This window comes from Equus caballus, chromosome 24 (assembly GCF_041296265.1).
Source record: "Equus caballus isolate H_3958 breed thoroughbred chromosome 24, TB-T2T, whole genome shotgun sequence".
Lineage (NCBI taxonomy): Eukaryota > Metazoa > Chordata > Mammalia > Perissodactyla > Equidae > Equus > Equus caballus.
In genome coordinates, this window is record NC_091707.1 from 58,613,065 (window position 1) to 58,618,395 (window position 5,331).

Below are 5,331 nucleotides of genomic sequence, written 5' to 3' on the forward strand. Positions count from 1 at the left end.
CGCGGTTCGCGGTTGTTAGGAAGGCGGGAGTGAAGCGGTGCGCCCAGCCCTGCCGGCTGCGGGAAAGGCGCCGTGTGGCCCCACTGGCTGGCATCTCTCCAGACCAGTAGAGCAACTTCCTGGAATGATCCAGAAGCTTTGAGAGCAACCAGAGATGACCAAGAAGCATAGGGGCTGGAGGGCAGCTGAGCAGCTCCGAAGGAGGGAGGCGGGTCAGGGGGCAGGCGGCTGGGCCGTGGCCAGCACGGGGCAACGGCTGGAGGAGCACAGCCTCTCGGCCTGAGGACAGACTCTCGCCCCTGAGCAGGGCTGCCCTCAAGGGCGTGTGACGGGGGCAGGCACATGGGGTCCCTCTCCAGACAACGGATGTTAGCCTGAAACTCTTACTGATTTTATCTCTGCACTTGGGTGTGTAAGAGAAGTCCGTGGGACCATGCAGCAGGTGCCAGGGGCCCGGAACCTTGACTGGAGCAGGGTCCCCCCACTTGCTGCCCCCCTGGATGGCTTCTCGGCCCCCTGCTCCCCGCCCTGGGGCCCTGGGCCTTGCCCAGGCTCCCCTCTGGCCCCCATACCTGCATCCAGGTCAGGTTGAAAGTGGGAGGTCTGTGCTCTACAGCCACCCCTCGTTCTGTGTTAGGCACGGGGGCTACCGTGGAAAAGGAGGTGGCTGCAGGCTGCCCTCGAGGAGGCTTACAGTCTAAATGGGGGAACTGAGCAGAGTCTCACAGACACGTGCTCTGAAGGGGGAGCTGGAGTCCAGGAGAGCACGTAATAGAGCGAGCTGAGCAGACTGGGGCTCAGGAGGGCCTCCAGAAGGGGGTGGCATTGAGCAAAGTCTGCAGGCAGAGTTGGGGGCTGGGCAGAGACCCTTCCAGGCAGCAGACACAGCACGTGCAAAGGGCCTGGTGTGTTGTCGGGTTTCAGTTCTGGGTGTGGGAGGAGGCTGGGGTCTGTGGGAAGACTGTTCCTCAGTGAAGAGGAGGTAGTCTGGGGGTGCAGCCGGGGGACCCTGGGGGTGGCAGATCCGCTCAGTGCCATTGCTTCTGTTACACTCACTGGTGGCACGAAGGGGCCATGGCCTGGGCCAGGGCCAGGAGACACAAGTCGGGTCCAGCTCTGCCCTGGCCCCCGATCCAGGTGGTCTTCACCAGGCCTCTCTGCTCCCAGCCTGTACAATGTGGACTCGAGGATCCCGGCCCTGCAGCTGGGTGGTCAGCCTGGCGAGCAGTGGGGAGCCGGTGTAGGGAGGGGGCAGGCGGGGCTCCAGGGGAGGGGTGGGGCGCCCCCACCTTGCAGCACCACAGGTCTCGAGGCTCTGCGTCAGCCCACAGCCGGCCTGGCCCGGCCCCTGCTGAGAGCAGCAGACCCGTTGCGTCCTCGGTTGCAACAGTTTATTGAGCCCACACCCTGGCTCTGTCTGCAGGCGCCTGGCGGACCTCGGTGCCAACAGCGGCTTCCAGTGTGACTCTTCTCCGTCGCCCTCACACGGTGCTGGCTTCCAGCCCTGCAGGGGTGGTGGCTCAGCCGGCCAGCTCTCCAAGGCATTGTTCTGTGCGTGGGAAAAGCCTGGGGCTGCTCCGCCCACCTGGCGCCCCTGCCCTGCCCCCAGCCCTCCTCCCGGCCTTGCAGATGGGGCTCTCTGCAAGAGGGCCAGCGTGCCAGGGCCACCTGGGCCAGGCCTGGGGCGCCCCCTGTCCCCACAACGCTGGCCCCCCGAGTGGCCGGATGGAGGTGACTGAGCCTGAAGCACCCGAGGTTCCTGCAGAGACCAGAGTGTGGACCCCAACTCTCAGAACCAGTGGACCCTTCTAGGTGGGGAAACTGAGGCCCAGAGGAGGGCAGAAGACTGCCCATGGCTGCCCAGTAAGGTGGTCACTGCTGGGTCCTCTGAAGGCATCACTGGGACTCCCAAGCTGGAGCCCTGGTCCTGGGCCGCGAGCTGTGACCTTGGTGTGCTGTGTCCCCCGAGCTCCTACTGCCCCGACTGGGCACGGCTCCGACCACAGTAGCTTTGGTGTCACTGCATCTCCCAGGAGCCTTGAGGGGCGGTCTTCCCGTACAGACCAGGGGCGGGAGAGCAGACCAGGACTGGGACGTGGGCCCCTGTGATTGCAGCCTGGGCCTGCGATGGTGACCGGCCCTTGGGGCCACTGGCACATCCAGGACCAAGAGCCAGTCCCAAACCCAGACTCATCTTTCCTGAGTGTGTGTGTGTGTGGGGTCTTCAGAGACCCCCACCCTTCAAAGTAACCCCTGCAGCCTCCTGAGGAAGTCTCCTTCCCTGACGTCCTCAGCCCTCCGCGCCGCCCATCCCAGCCCTTCCAGCCCTGGGTCTGCCTTCTGGCCCCCAGGGGCACTGAGTTTTCCCACCTGACATCCCTCATCCCCGCAGGGCAGGGACCCGGGGCTCAGCTCTGCGTGCTGCCCAGCAGCAAGAGAAAGGGCAGCCCCATACGTACCATCCAGTCTCCCCTCAGCCCTGCGAGGTAGGCGGGCCCAGGTCACAGTGGGCCCAGGTCACACGTGGCTTCATCCCCATGTGTCGGACACTCCACAGCCAGGCAGGCACAGAGCCAGAGGCTGGTCCAGTGACCTGAGCCAGCACTTTCCCCCGACACTGTCCTCGTCCTTCCGTGCCTGACTGAGTGAGGAAGGGTCCGTCCTGGACACTGGGCCAGGCCTTTGACCCTGGAGGGTCCCTGAAACACTGGCTTCTGAAATCTGGCAAGTTCTGCCTCCCGGGTTCCTGCTGTGGACTCCAGGAAATGGTGCGTGGGTTAAAAGGATTAATAAAAGTCACTGGCCCACGAGACAAAGCTAATTTAAAAGCTTGCTTATCCCTAGTGGAAAAAATGAGATTAACATCTAAAATATTTGAAAATTAACTGGAAACAGCCTGCCAAATAACTTTTCAGAATCAGCAGCTCAGGAATTATGTTAGGGACTCGAGTCCAGGAGTAGCGAGCCGAAAGCGCCAAGCCGGGCCGGGCGCAGGCGCGGGTGGAAGAGGCTGCGCCTGGCTTCAGAGGTGACAGGAAGTCGGAGCCACCTCTCGGAGGTGGAAAAGATCCTGAAGCCCCGCGGAGGAGACCAGCCCAGCCTGGAACCCCTCCCTGGTGCCCCCCAAACTCGTGCCCCAACCCGGATCAGCTCCCTGGAACTGGGGGCTGACAGGGAAGGTGGGCAGACAAGCAGTGGCATGTCCCAGATTCAGGGTGCAAGGACTGAGGTGTCCCAGCGAACGGGCCGCAGCCCTTGTGAGAACAGAGCGAGAGTGACCTGCGTTGCCCTCGAGAGGCATTAATTCGCCCACTGAGCTGTCTGGAGTCCCCTGTCACAGCGGGCGCAGCCCTGTGGGGTGCGTGGGGCAGGAGGATGGCCCAGGACGCAGCGACTCACCCCCTGCGAGCTCGGCCAGGACCTGGGCTTCCCGACCGACGGGCAGGACGCAATTTGTGGAGAAATCGCTCGGGGCCGGGCTCCTCTCTAAGGGCTTGGCCAGCACAAACCCCTCTAGCTCTCGCAGCAGCGCTGTGAGGGAGGCGGGGGGCCCGGCCAGCCCACGGGAGCCCTCATGGAGGGACCAGGGGATGGACGCCCACTTGCCCTCCTGCCCTCGGGTCCCCTGCCACCCCTGCACTGGCCAAGGACACGGGGTTACGGATGCGGTCCACACAGCTCAGCCTCTGGGTGCAGAGAAGAGTGAGTGGGTCTGGAGGATCCCACGGAAGCTTCCAGCACGTCACACCGTTTAAATGAGTCTCCCTCTTCTCTCAGGTGTGTATTGCTATTAACTGTGTACCTGACACAGCTCCACCGGGCCCCAGCTTCTGTCTGTCTAGCAAAGTCCAGGTTGGTTGTTCATCCTTCCTAAATGTGCTTCTGTTCCACCAATGCCAAAGGGGCTTTCCTGGGCCCTGGGAATGCGGCCGACAGTGTGGACAAGGCTGCGCCTGCTGGGGTTACTCTCTGTGGGGGAGCCAATGACGAGCTCCAATCAGGTAGAAGAGAACAGAGTGCAGTGGAGAGGAGAGGAGGAGAGAAGAGAACAGACTCAGGTACCGATGAGCCCGATGAAGAAAGATGCAGCAGAAGGAGAGTGTGGAGTGGCGTGGGGAGGGAGCCGCTTTAGATCTCGCGGGCCGGGAAAGTCTCCCCTAGGAGGTGATGTTTGACAAAGACTGAAGAGAGGGAGAGGAGCCTGTGAACATCTCGAGAAGGACACTGGTGGAGGAAAGAGCATGCAAAGGCCCTGGGGTACAGAAGACAAAAGTCTGAGGCACAGAAGACCCGCATGGCTGGCGCAGGCTGAGTGGTGGGCTATTTGCTGGTGCATATGGAGATGTAGGCAGGGCCCCATCTGCACGGTCTTGTGAAGCATTGAGGAAGGTGGGTTTTATTCTAGATCTGAATGGGGAGTCACGGGGATTGCATCTCGTTGTGAGAGTCACTCTGGCTGCTGAGTAGATTGAACCTGAGTCGGGGTTGGAGCCCAGGGAAGACACAACTGCTTTCATCCAGGGAAGGAGGCTGGATCCAGGGACAGAGGTGGAGGCGGTGAGCAGTGTTAGATTCTGGAGATAGTCTCGATAACTGGAGCCAACGGGATGCACCGGGATGTGCCGAGGGAGCCAGCTGGCATCCTGGGAGGGGGCGGTCAGAGCCGCTGCTTCCCCGGGGATAGGGATGTGCTGCTGTGGAAACGACCGTGGTGTGGACGTCTCCGCGTGGGGAGCACGTATCTTTGGAATCGTGGGGGCTGGGCTGGGACGGACGGCCCACACGGGTGTTGAGCCGGACACGAGTCTCAGGCAGCCGAGAAACCCACGTCCCGGCTGCTGCTCTTGCTCTTGCTCCGACCTCCCCTCCCCACCACTTCCCAGAATCTCTGCTCCGTGAGCTTGGTGGTGGCTTGCTGGCTGTGCGGTTGTCTCTTTGGGAACCAGGCTCCCGTGGGATTGCACATCGGTCTCCCGGGAGGGTCGCTCCAGAAATCTGATCATCGGAACAGCGTTAATCAGAGGAGCATGGCCGGCGGGCGGGCCCACAGCCCTGCCTCTCAGCCCCACTCTGCCCTGCTGTTTCCTTTATCGCATTTTCCTTCATTAAAGAAAAAGGGATGTTTGTCTATTATTTGCTCGTTTATCGCCAGCCTTCCCTCCAAGCTCTGACTGTGACGCGGGCTCCACTGAGCAGGACCGGGCCCGTCTGGTTGATGCCGCATCACCAGAGCCAGTCACAGCCCTGCGGCCGCCTCGCCTACTTGGTGCATCAGGATTGTTTTGAATGAATTAATGATTGAATCAGCGTCTTAGTCAGCACGGGCTCAGC